This window comes from Onychomys torridus, chromosome 16 (genome assembly GCF_903995425.1).
Source record: "Onychomys torridus chromosome 16, mOncTor1.1, whole genome shotgun sequence".
Classification (NCBI taxonomy): Eukaryota; Metazoa; Chordata; class Mammalia; order Rodentia; family Cricetidae; genus Onychomys; species Onychomys torridus.
The window spans coordinates 4,991,485-5,004,204 of NC_050458.1; the positions used below are offsets into that span (position 1 = coordinate 4,991,485).

The 12,720-nt window shown below is 42.0% G+C and overlaps 1 protein-coding gene across 2 annotated transcripts in view; it reads right to left on the reverse strand.

The window, feature by feature from the left end:
* Ncald (neurocalcin delta) overlaps positions 1–12,720 on the reverse strand; it is a 180,014-nt gene that overhangs the window by 78,640 nt on the left and 88,654 nt on the right. The window contains exon 1 of one of the 2 annotated variants that reach the window (XM_036208389.1): positions 4,325–4,600. The exons of the other annotated variant lie outside the window; for it this stretch is intronic. The gene's annotated coding sequence lies outside the window, so the exon portion shown is untranslated. Of the gene's footprint in view, positions 1–4,324; positions 4,601–12,720 lie in introns of those variants that run through there. 2 annotated transcript variants of the gene reach the window in all.

Genomic DNA, 12,720 nt, shown 5'->3' on the forward strand with positions numbered 1-12,720 from the left:
TGGCTTTGCTGGAGCTGCTGAGCAGAACTCAGAAACCATGAAAAAGTCTCCCACCAAGCAAGGCAGCAGCAGAATACCTTTAGATGATCGATTTCTTACCTGCAAATCAAATATGTGACTTTATTGTGATACGAGCATATTCCATTCTAGATTAACATAGGATAATTTTTTTTAAAATTATTATTATTTTATTATTATTATTTGTACATGTGTGTGCCCATATTAAGTTTATGCCACATGTATGCAGGTGCCTGTGGAGGCCAGAAGAGGGCCTCAGATCTCCTGTAGCTGGAATTACAGCGGTTGTGAGCCGTTTGGTATGGTTTCTGGGGACTGACTCAGGTCCTTTGGAAGAGCAGCAAGTGCTCTTAAGCACTGAGACATTTCAGCATGACATCAATGGCATCTCTAGATACATATTAGAAAAACATGAACTTAAGCACAGAGTTAAAAAAGAACAGACTGATATTGGTTTGGAGAATGTGGCACCAGTGAACTTAAATATTTATCACACAATTTCTGTATAAAAGTCTTAATGAGCACTGACTTTTATGGTCTCCTTTCTGGAAACAATAAAAAAAAAATGTTAAAGTTTATAATGCTGTTTCTAATTGGCTTTCCACCACAAGGCATCACTTAAAGAAAAGTTGATTTCATTAAAACTTCATTGACACATTCCTTTCTGTGCTGAAATTCCCAACACCTCCATCAAGAAGCAGAGGGCAGCTGGAGATGTTAGACTTCTCCAAGTTTCCCTGCAGGTTCCCACAGAGACCCAGTCTCCAAGCAGGTGTTTTTTCCTAATCCAAAGAGCAAGAACTATTCGAGAACATCCTCTTTCGTAATCCCTCTGAGAACACATGAAGAAAAATTGCTCAGCTTCCATTTCAAATGCAGGGGATTTGGATTCGGTTTAGACAACAGCTTGTGCAAAACCTCTTAGTTCCATTCTTTTGTGCTGGGTGGTAGATGATGATGTAATCGAAAGGATGGCTTTGGACTTTCTAAACACAGAGCTGTGGCAGCAGCCAACTGACTGCAAGGTTCCTCAGTTGCACAGATAAAAGCCAACACTATTTTCTTCTCATTCAAAGCAATTCAGGAATGAAAGCTTTTCTGATATGTCGAGTTAAACAATAACATTTACACCCCCTGCTTCAGCTTAAATATGCTACTCATCTAGTTCAGCTTTCCTGGGAAGTGTCTCCTTTTCCCAATTCATGTTGAATGTATACCACCCTGGAGACTTTTGACAAATCAGTCTTACGTGGCTGGAAATAGCTTTGCAAGTTGTCAGTTTGCATATATGTGGGGTTTACTTTAAGCTAGAAAGTCTTGCAAGATCTTTAATGCTTTCTCTAAAGGCTGTTAGTGCAGGAAGCACTTTCTCTAGAGGATTTCTTCACCGGGCTCTTCATCTACGCACTGCTTGCTCACCTTCTCTGTGTGGATGAAGGTCCCTGTGAACAGTGACAGCCCTCGGCGGTGCATGGTTTGAGCTTGTATAACTCTGTTTTCCTCATTACCTACTCCTAACCAGGTAAGACTTTCTTAGTGCAAGTAACAGAAGACGACTTAAGGATGGTGAGGGATGTGGAGAGTCAACACAGATCAGCAGCTGAGGGGCCATGCCACCCCCACCCCCTCGTTCTAGGTATTTAGAGAATACTGTGAAATTCTCATGGTCCAAGAATAAAATCAGATGCCATAAAACCAAAATGAGGCTATGGACTTTTTCCAGTGGGGTTCTGTGTCCTTTTGGCACCCTGAACTCACATATTAGTTAACTCTAGGGCAGACAAAATTCAAAAGAACCCTGTGAACTTGGATGGTTAAAAACATGACATCTTTATTTCCACAACCCCAAACTGAAATCCAGTATTTCTTTCCATTAAAATGTGGGTCACAAACCAAAGTGCTTATGATATTGTTGCCAAGAGAGATCATAGATAGATATGTGCATTTTGTATTGCAGTTATTAGACTAGCTCAATCTCAAAACAGCATTTCTGGATAGTACCACTTCAAAACTGTGATAGCTACCACACTTGCTGCTGGTTCACAGGATTTAACAACATATTATCAAATATCCTAATTAAAGAAATAGTACATTTTATTTTTTGTTTTTTGAGATTATAATATAATTACTTCATTTCCCTCCTTTCCTTTCCTCCCTCCAACCCCATCCATATACCCCTCTCTTCTCCCTTTCAAATTCACAGCCTCTTTTAAAAAAAAAACCACATTTTAATGAAAAGTGGTTTCCCTTTGCAACCTGGCATGATTTGTTTTATGCATTTCAAATATCATTCTGAAAAGAGTCCACAGGCTTTATCAAGAGTGCCAAAAATTCTCACGGCACTGAAAGGGTTAAGGTTTCCTGACACTCTACACAGAGCATTTAATAATGCAGCAGCCAGGTTTCTAGAGTAAATCATTCCACACTGGCATCTGTTGAAGCTGAAACAAACCTGACCTTGAAAGCAACAGAACTGCACGGCTGTAGGTAAATGGTTCTCATGAGTCGATTTCCCTCATTTTGCTCTAAAAAAGGACCTGTGGCTTTGAAAGCACCTCTTTTCATCAGGGAGGCTGTAGTCTCAATTTGTCACCCACATTTTGCCACTAACACAGATTTTCTCTCATGCTTTTATTATTGAAATCCAGTCTCATGTATAAAGGCTTCGTACACAAGACTCCTGTGAATTTAAAACCCAGGGAGAGAACCAAGAAAATGAATTATGATATTGTAGTTGGAGTAAGAAAAGTTAAGCACCGAGTGTATACCATCAGAGATGGTACTTCTGAATGACAGCACTGACTGGTCCTCACCATGCTCAAATGAAATGTCACACACCAGTTAACATGTTAAAGTGGTAGCCTCTGGGTTACAAGAACCATGAGGCAAGTTAAATGATGGGAGGATGTCTTAATAGATACATGCTACATACAAGCACATCAGACACTGGACAGTCCAGATGGAAGCTCTGGTCAAAATAGGTACACTCATTGAAAGCTGTTTAGGCAATAATTGATACAGCAGTTATTAGCACTACAGCTAAGAGCTATTCAAAATTCTCTCCAACAAGTGTAAAATGTCTAATTTAAAATTCTGTACCTGGTAATATAAGTAAAAACAATTTATTCTTTCACTGAACTAAAATATAACTAACATATCATCAACATACAGCCATCATATAGACTTGAGCTGGCCTTTGCGTCTTCCAATGCTGGTTCTATTCCGTGTGGCATTCTAAAATCTGCCTCGATTCTGTTAAGTCTGTGAGCTTTAGAATCCTGTTCAGACATCTAGGCTTCTGCTTGCTTCAGAGCCAGAAGTTTCCTTGAAACTACAAGCCACAGAAGCAGCTGGCAGAACCATAGCAATGCACACAACCTCGAGCACAGTGTGTCAGAGAAATAAAGAGGTGAGAATCCTTTCTAATCATAGTTAGCAAATGACTCACGCAAGACCTGGAGCAAAATTTTAGTGAACATTTTAAATCTGCGCTGAAATTAAGGTAGACCTCACATCAATGAATATTTAGTTTCAGGCAATTGTTTTCTTCTCTAGATAGTTATTTTAATTAAGAATAAAGATCAGAACCAGCCTACAGGACTCCTTAGAAAAGGCCACCTAGTCCCTCCTCTTCCTTGCTGGGTTTTCAGAGAGAGCCACCATGGAGAAAGGAGCACTTTGCAGTAACCCAAAACACAACCACACGGATGTATAGGTCCCACCCCAACTTCCTTGGCACATCCGAGATTCTTTTTCTCTAAACAGGAAGCTGTTGACAGTGTCCCTCTTGTTTACAGAGCACCCAAAGCCCTTTTGTACAACAAGAATGACAACTTTGGAAGTCTAGAGTCTTTTCTCACTGCTCCTGTCCTTGCTAATTATACATGCTGCAAATGAGATAGAAACCAAATACCAAACTGCCGTGAGCTCATGCAAAATCAGCAACCGCAACAGGGAAAAGTTAGCTGCACCCTGCAAGGCAGTGCTGGAGTTATTAGACTCCGAACAATACCGATCGAGGATTTCTGGAATTAGAGGGAGCAAATTTGGCTCACACTGCAAAATGCGAATCTCTAAATAATGTATGTTAGCAAGCATTGCGCAAGGAGATTACATTTTAACCTACTTCATGGAATATTAATCCAAATTTAACCAAATTCCAGAGACTGCCTGAAATTCGTGACTAGGAGCTGCTTTCACATTCCTTGGCTGGGTCCATCAGTCACTGCTCCTGAAGACAAAGTTACAGGAGGTTACGACGGGCCGTGAAAACACCTAACTCCTGTGTATAAAGCAAGCTGGTTACCTCACGCAGAAGTGTGGGGTTTAGCAGTCCATGCTCCCGCAGCCCCTGGGAACCGACAGCAGCAGCAGCAGCAGCAGCAGCGACAGCCTCAGCAGCGAGGTCCAGCATCCACCGGATTCTCACAAGCCTTTGACTGTGTGGACTCAGCCACAGACTCTGCCTCTGGCTGACGTCAAAGTCCCTGTCACATGGCCAGATAAAAGCCAAGAGAGCATTGGTTGTCGTAGCAACCACAGACCGGCTCTGAAATTATTTCAATAGGTCATCTGTCACTGATGTGTGTGCTTGTGTGTGTGCATCTGTGTGTGTGTGTGTGTGTGTGTGTGTGCGCGCGCGCGTGCATGTATACACACGGAGTGCAAAGCCACCGTGAGCAGTGCCTAACAACCTCAACGCTCAAAGTTGTGACTCACTGGTGCCTGCAACTTTCATCGTTAAAGCTTGTCTGTCCTTTTTCCGGTTGCCAGAAAACACACGCTGGGACCCGTGGTCTCACTATCACAGCACGGAGCCCCTCCCCCTCCACTCAAGGAAAGAAACTGAAAACGTCCATGACGTGGATTTCCTAGTGAATTAAATCACCCTGTAAATAAACCGAGGGAAAACGATTCTTACAAGTGAGTCCACATCAGTGTGCTGAGAGTGTGTTGAAGAAAGCTGGGACAGCTGAAGGACCCTGACAGGAAGCGCGACCCAGAAATCAGGGAGGGTAAATTCAAGGCAGGCACCATCCAAGACTCTTTGGAACATGAAGGCTGGAGAACTTCCACAATGGCACGGCTTTAAATGACCTGAGGACTACAGAAAAGGTAGGAGCCCCATGCAGGCACCAAGTCCTACTGCCCACGCGTCTCCGACTGGTTTGGGCTAGCTGGAGTTTCACGTGTGAGTGAATGGATCCGCAGCCCAAGAGCAGAGGAGAAAAAGGTCTGGCCCACCTGTTCCCAAATTACAGCTCCATTTCCTTCAGGGACACTTAGCTTACCTCTAGCTCTGCATGCACGCTCACGACCCAGTTAATTCTCATTCTTAATTAACAGGAAGCCAATTAAACAAAATTAAATGAAACCCAGAGGAAGGAACTATGAAAAAGCCTTTTAAAAATGTGGACTCGTTCAAAGGATAAGGGAACTAAGAAGGGAGGAGAGATTTTTTTTAAAAAGACCCTTACGTGCCAGGGTTACAAGGCTTACACACACATACACACACACACATACAGGTGCACACACACATGCACACTCATAAGTATACACACATACATACACACTCACATGTACACATGCATGTACACACATGCACATGAGCACTCACACATCCATGCACACTTGTATGCATACACACTCACATATACAAATACACGCATACTCATTTACACATACATGCATACACTATGCACACATAATGCACACACACACACACACACACACACACACACACACACACACACACTTTGAGTAGCTCTGGGGCCGACTGGTAAAATTACTCTCGTGTCACACAATGAAACCTCTTCAAGAAAGTAAAAAACTGCTTCTTTCACAGGACTAACATCCAATCTGCTTGGCCATGAAAACTTCCCATTCTGTCTTTTCCTTCATTGTGCTTGATTTTCACACTAGTCACAATGATGATAAGATGGAATTTATGGGAATAGTTATTTTTCTGATGCTCTTGGTGGTAGCCTGCCAAACGTAAAGGCGAACTATAAAGAAAAATCCTTTAATTGCAGGCTGGTGACAGTTGGGGATGGACCTATGTGTTTGAATGACAGCGGTTGAAGCCAGCCAGTGTCTATGTAAATTGGTTTGGATGCCTTATAAGGGGCAGATGTAAGCAATGGTTCTAATTTCCAAATTCGCATTCTATTTATAGTTGTGCTTTTCTGTTTGGAAGTGTGGTTCCTAGTGATGCGGTGGGGAGGGGAGAGGGCAGAGGCAGTGTAGGCCAGGGATCAAGTTCTCCCCACTGGCTGCCTAACTTATCTTAGCCCAGGCTCTGAAGCCATGCTGGCTACTCAATTGTTTCTCCTTATTTAGCATCAAAACTGCAATGTCAGCCTCTACCAGTAGGTGATGTCCTCTGAAGCATAGAGTTCTTAGAAACCTCTACATTTCAGTACTCCAAACAGGGTCATTTCAAAATGGGCAAAATCAGCCGGGCAGTGGTGGCGCACGCCTTTAATCCCAGCACTTGGGAGGCAGAGGCAGGCGGATCTTTGTGAGTTCGAGGCCAGCCTGGTCTACAGAGCGAGATCCAGGAAAGGTGCAAAACTACACAGAGAAACCCTGTCTCGGGGGGAAAAAAAGACAAAATCTAGCACATCTTCACTCTAAGTTTCCTATCAGTTTTACAGACATGCTTCACTCCGTACTGCTTGGGTTTACATTGCAGACAGGTTAAGCTAACCAGTGGACGGTATGAGCCCCATTTCCTATAGCTTGCATCCAACCCTCATCATCCACCCACTCTCCTCTGTAAACTACATGGGATGGGGATTTCGCTAACAAATAAGGAATCTAGCAGTCATCTGCAGGGTTAAAACCATAACGTTGATCTCCATGGAGCTCAAACATCTATCCGGTTTGGCTAATTAATGAAACAGGCAGTACACAAGTGCCTTCTCCCATGACACTGCATCCCACTAGAAGGAATATGTGTCATCTCATTTTCTGAAGGCCAGATCATTTTAGAGGTGAAAATGATTCATCCAATTTTAAAATATTCACTCAAACACAGGTATCCCTAATAATTTTTACTTACTGAAAGTAGGGCGGGTCCACCTATTATTAGTCTGACTGTTTTGCCAGGAATATGTGGTAAATGTCACTGAACAAGGTTTGCATGCCTAACAGGTGCTTTGGGCTGTGAGTAGACAATTCTAATCAGCCTTAAAACTCTCACTACTTCTAGGCATCGATGCTACCATCTCTATTGTCTTAACGTTAGTGGGAGGCTCTGTACCTATTCTTGGAGCTCTCTGATTCAAATCTTAGGTCTTTTGGTTGGACCTTGGGTGAGTCACAAAGTGTCCTAAGTCACAGTGTCTACATGTTAAGTTGTTGTGAGCATTGCAAGGGGACTAGATCATAAAACTCTGACCTCTGCCACAGGGCAGAGCACTCAGTGTGTGTTCACTAATTCTTGCTTATCCGTCCAGCTTTGGTGTATCCATGAAGAACTCCAGGGCAAGGATCTCATTTGTCATGTTGCCTGTGGTTAGGACAGAGCCCAGACCCAGCAAGGGCTCGCTAAGCATGGAATGACTCATGGATTAGGGAAAGAATGCAGAGCAATAAGAAGACAGAATGCTTTTCTGTTTCTTCTACCACAGAAGAGAAAGGCTTTCCCTGAGCCAGCTACAACCAACCCCCAAAGAGGCAGAGTTAAAAAAAAATAGAAGACAGAAATGTTGAGTTCTCACAACATCTTCTAACAATGGATGGCTCTAAGTAAATCAGTCTTATCCTGGTTAAGTCATGAGTAATTTATATGCTGACATATTTTACAGTTACTGTTATTGATGTCTGATAATAATTTACTTTAACTGACGTTGAATGCTCAGTATATGTGGAATACTCCTGTAGATTCGGCATATATACTAAATCACTTTCTCTGTAACCTTATGAGGAAAATACTGTTCCTTTCACATTTCACAACTAAAGAAGTCAAGTATAGATTAGTAGTTTGCCTCCCTAGCACACAGCAGGGCCAACATTGATATCTAGGAAGCCTAACTTCATAACTTTTTATCAATGTATTTGTTAAGTATTTTTAGGCAAAATTAAATTATTTCTTATTTTTTGATTTTGCACACTAGGGTTGTTTTATGTTTAAATTTATTTTTGTTTTAGAATGATGTGGATGTTTTGTGTCTATGTAAGTGTGTGCACTGTGAGTGCAGAGGCTAGAGGCATTGTGTTTGAATCCTCCTGGATCTGGAGTTACAGGCAATGGTACAATATGGCTACTTAGAATTGAACTCTTAACCACAGAACCATCTCTCCAGCCCCCAGAATTGATTGATTGATTGATGGTGCTGTGATCAAACCCAGTTTCTTGTGCTTGCTTATGACATAGCACTCTACCAAATGAATTACAACCCAGTTCCCTATTTCTATTTATTTATTTATTTATTTATTTATTTATTTATTTATTTATTTATTTATTTATGAGGGAGGAGAGACAGATTTTTCAGCATCTTGGAATTCTAAAGTCTTGATTCTAGCTTTGGTCTAGGACATGGGAAAAATGAAATGAGGAAGATTTGAATCAAGGAAAGTGGGCAAAGTGAAAACATTAAGAATAAAATCATACTCAACTCCCTGTGGGATCACATATGTCGCTACAGGTACAGCTGATTGGTTTCCTAGTGTGAGGACTAGCATGCATTCAAGCAACAGAGATAACAGTAATATCTATTATTTTAAAAAACTAGCTGGAAGACCTTAAAGAATAGTATGGTGATTTCAATAGGTATGGCCCCCATAGATTCATGGGTTTGGATGGTTGACCCATAGGGAATGGCACTATTAGAAGTGAGGCCTTGTTGGAGGAAGTGTGTCATTGTGGGGGTGGGATTTGATATGCTCAGTCTCTGCCCAGTGTGACACACAGTCTCCTTCTGCTGCCAAGGATCCAGATATGGAACTCTCAGCTCCATCTCTAGCACCATGTCTGCCTGCATGTCGCCATGCTTCCTGCCATGATGATAATAGACTAAATCTCTGAAACTGTCAGCCAGCCCCAATGAAATGTTTTCCTTTATCAGAGTTGCCGTGGTCATGGTATCTCATCACGGCAACAGAACACTAACAGAGACAAGTAGCCACAGCAGCAACAACTCTGAGTGACAAAATCAATGATAAAGAAAAACGGTGTCTTGATCTGCTTGTGCTATCAGAACCAAATACCAGTAACCGGGTGGTTCACAAATAACAGGTGATTACTGGATTGTTCTAGAGGCTGGGAAGTCTAAACCAAGGTACCTGATCATTCAGCACCTTATGGGAGCCTGCTTCCTGGTTCATACAGGGCACTGTCATTGTGTCCTTGCATATTAGGAGCAGCACTCCAGTCCAATCCACCAGGGCTCTGTGTTCAGGACTCAGTCAGCTTCTAAACTGCTCACATTGTGAGACTTTTACCTCAGGGAGAGGAGTTCAACACAGGAACTTTGAGGAGACACAAATATTTAATTTATAACATTGAGGACATTCCAACATTATCTGCTATTTTCTCCCTAAACAGTTAGTGCATGCCAGGCACATGCCTTTAATCCCAGTACTTGGGAGGCAGAACCAGGTGGATCTGTGAGTTCAAGGCCAGACTGATCTACAGAGTGAGTTCCAAGAAAGGCACAAAGCTACACAAAGAAAACCTGTCTTGAACCTGTACCCCCGCCACACACACACAAAAAGGTTGGTGCATGCCTGTGTGCGTACATGCATGTGCGTGTTTGTATGTGTGTGTGAGTGTGTGTGTGTATAGTATGTGCAAGTGCAGGTCCATGTGTGCATAGGGAGGCTAGAGGAAGACACAGCATCTTCTATTGCTCACTGCTCAGGCAAGGTCTCCTACAGAACCTTGGAGCTTTCTGATTTTCACTTAGGCCAGTAGCTGACAAACCCCAGCCAGCCTCCCCTCCTCCCTGCCTTCTCTCCCAACCACTGGGTTACACATGCAACTCTTGGCTTTTTACATATGTTGGGGTGAGTGTCCTGAGTGCTCTGACCCCGAGCCATCTCCCAGCCCCAGTAATTGAAATTCTTAAGTGATGTGGGGCTTCAAAACTTCTCAGAAACTAAAGAGACAAAAGCTAAGAAACCTAAGTAAAGAGAAGGGAGGCCAGCACCTTTCCTTCTCCAGAAGCGTTTGCTGGTTCCCGAGTGGCCTGATGTGAAAGCATGAAGGGAGGGCCCAGGACGGTAGAGCAGACAGGTTCTGGTGGACCCAGGAGACAAAATGGGGATTTGGGACCTCCAATAGGCCTGAGCGTGGTAAGCATATTAAGTGTTCAGTTCTCATAAGTGAAATATTAAATCCTAACATTAATAGAAGACAAAAACATGAGGCCTTGCAGAGCCAATGTCCACCCCCCAAATCACCATGATACCTAAAATGAGGTAATTTCCTATATTCTCATTTCCTTCTAGAGTATATAAACTTTCTCTTTATTATAACACATGATGATGCCACCCAGGGCCTCTGAAAATTTTCACACATCATTTCCAAATTAATTAAAAAACATCCTTAGGTGTTCAACCTAAGGATGTCATCTAACCAGCCAAGATTTATAATGGAAACAACAGACAGTAGAAACAGACCCACATGCTGCTTGTCTGTAGTCAAACAAGGACCTGAGCAAACTTAACATGTAGAAGGAAATAAATAACAACATGGTGAGCTCTCCACATTAAAGTGAGACGTGGAGCTGGAGAGATGGCTCAGCAGCTAAAAGGGGACATTGCTCTCAACAGATGACCCAGGTTCAGTTCCCAGCACCTGTGTAAGGTGGCTCACAACCCCCGTAACACTGCGCTCACACGGAGAACCCCCGCCAACACAATTAAAACATAAAAATAAACTCATCTAAAACAAAATCTGAGAAAGCAAACAAGCTAAAGTTAAATAATTGGAGAACAAGTTCTTCCATACTTGCTATATAAAACAATAAAGTTGACAAGACTCCGTCAACTGGAGGGGAAATTAAGTGAACATGCTATCATCATGAAAGCAGGGCCATCACTAAGGAGTCATTATTATTATAAAGATACTGTGGCCAATGCTATATCTATAAAATTGATAATTTAGGAAAACATCGACTCTTTATTGAAAAATGAAAACAACCAAATTGAAATACACAATTTGAACAATTTGTAAACTAGTAACATAATTGAAATGATAATTTTGTATTTCCTCCAAAAGAAAGTTCTAGAACTACAGGGGAATTCTCAAGAAATGAAGAATCGGATACTGATTGAATACAATCTCCTCCAGAAACAAACAAACAAATAAACAAACACCAACAACACAAGAAATCTTCAGTGTATTTTAGGAAAAGTGGTTGTGTTCTGATGCCAAGGATAAAGACAACATAAAAAATCCTTAACAAAGTGTTGGGAAAAGTAATCCCTAAGTACACACATAGAGGATTATACACTGAAACATCTGAGTTTGTTATGATGGCAAAGCTCAAGTAACAGAAGAATTGTGCACATACTGGAAGACTCAACATAGTAAAGATTACAGTTTCCCTTTAATTGATATGCAGGATTGACCCAATTCTAATAGAAATTGTAGCAAGATTCTTTTGTAGCTATTCATGAATTTGTTATAAAACCAATGTGGAGAAAGAATGGAATTCTAACAGCTAAGATAAATTTGAGTAAAAAATTTAAAATGGAAGAGGCCATTCTACCTGATTTTGAAACATATCTCATGGCTATAATTACTAAGACTGTGTAACACTGGTGTAGGGACAGTGACAGATTAATGATCCAGAGGAGAGAAACCGGAAATCTCATAAGCAGCCTCTAAGTGAATATAAATCATGACCGGCTATGGTGGGGTTTTGTTTGCCTTGTTTCAGACAGGGTTTCACCATGCATCCCAGGCTGGCCTCAAGCTTAGGATCCTTCTGCCTCCACTTTCTTAGTTATTTATAGGGTGCAGAGCCGGGCAGTGGTAGCACACTCCTTTAATCCCAGCACTCGGAAGGCAGAGCCAGGCGGATCTCTGTGAGTTCAAGGCCACCCTGGCCTACAAAGCAAGTTCCAGGAAAGGCTCAAAGCTACACAGAGAAACCTTGTCTCAGAAACCCCCCCCAAAAAAATAGGGTGCAGAAAGAATCTCAACCTGAACCCCTCACCATACACAAATTCATCAGGTGGGTGTGTAAAGCTACACAGCTTGAAAAGGAAGCATCGAGGAAAATTTGGGAGATCCACATGTAAGTGACACAGGCCCAGCACCAAAGCTGTGACTTACAACGGAAGGAGCCACAGAAGGGGCAAGTGTTCTCCAAGGGGATAAAGTGCCCAGGGGCAGACTGGAAGAGGAATGTTTATAAGCAGAAAGACAAACAACTCATACTGAGGCCACACAATGAATCCCCAAGATCCAATAATAAATCATCTAACCAGAAAAGGGGTAAAAGACACAAAAATAAATGTTATCAAAACCATAGCAGACAGGTATACAAAACGTTTTTAATGTTATTAGTTGTAAAAGTTCTTCCTGATTGTCAGCTTGACTAGATTTAGAGTCACCTAGGAGACACACTTCCAAGTGTGAGGGCATTTATAGAGAGATTTACCTGAGGAGGGAAGACCTACCATTCACAGGTGGGGGTCTCAGACTGAATAAAAGGACACAAAGCCATATAGACATATTCTCCAGAA